At 47.7% G+C, this 834-nt stretch overlaps 1 protein-coding gene across 1 annotated transcript in view; it reads right to left on the bottom strand.

The window, feature by feature from the left end:
- LOC116673112 (thyrotropin-releasing hormone-degrading ectoenzyme) overlaps window positions 1-834 on the bottom strand; it is a 230640-nt gene that overhangs the window by 176932 nt on the left and 52874 nt on the right. The gene's annotated exons all lie outside the window — the stretch shown is intronic.

Genomic DNA, 834 nt, shown 5'->3' with positions numbered 1-834 from the left:
GGGGGCCTCATTTGGAGTAGAGGTGCCAGGAGAACGCGTGATTTACATGTAATTAGGAGAACTCCTAGGCAGCAAGCATGTCTGTTTCTCTCTGCCGTTGTTGTTTTCCACATGGAACCGGTCTGGTTACGGTTCACTTAGTCTTGCATTGCCAGACCTTCCTCCACAGGGCTGTCAAGAGGGTCTGGCTAGCTAGTCCAATCTGGGATGGGGGGAAAAAAAGTGCTTTTGTGGTTTATTGGCATTTCTTTAAACCAATCACAACCATCTTGGGCGGTGCTGAGCGTCGGGCCCTCGGGAAGGGACTGGTTTCTGGGAGCATGTGCACGTTCAAAGGTTGTTTTACTCTTGCAACATAAAACTGATTGGACATATAGTCTAGCTAGCGGTCTGGATTTACCCCGCAGACATCTGAGGACCGGGTAACCATATAGTCCTCAGAAATCCAGAGTTTAGAATTCCAAACCAAAGAAAGCGGAAGGTGACGGACATCTGGTCGAAATGAAAGACATCCAGCGTAATTTCCAGCGGCACCTGAAATATCCCGGAAGTGGAACGAACTGACAATATAGAGGTTTTTCGCTAAAATAAGCGCTAGAGGTACAGTTGAGTCGACAGAGCGAGAAACAGACTTTCCTTTGGGTGTGCGAGCTCCCGGTGAAGTTGGGAAAGCCGTTGCTGTAGATGTAACGTTACATACACATCTGGAAAAAAGCCAGAGGCTGACTGCGGTCAAGCCGTTGCGCAACCCAACGGAGATGCTGTGCCATGAACTACTACAAAGAACTACTACAAACTACTATTCTTTGTGACTGTTATTGCCACTCTTCATTT

This window comes from Etheostoma spectabile, chromosome 23, assembly GCF_008692095.1.
Source record: "Etheostoma spectabile isolate EspeVRDwgs_2016 chromosome 23, UIUC_Espe_1.0, whole genome shotgun sequence".
NCBI classification, from domain to species: domain Eukaryota; kingdom Metazoa; phylum Chordata; class Actinopteri; order Perciformes; family Percidae; genus Etheostoma; species Etheostoma spectabile.
Note: the sequence above shows the minus strand (reverse complement) of the source record. Positions and strands in the feature narration are given on the sequence as shown.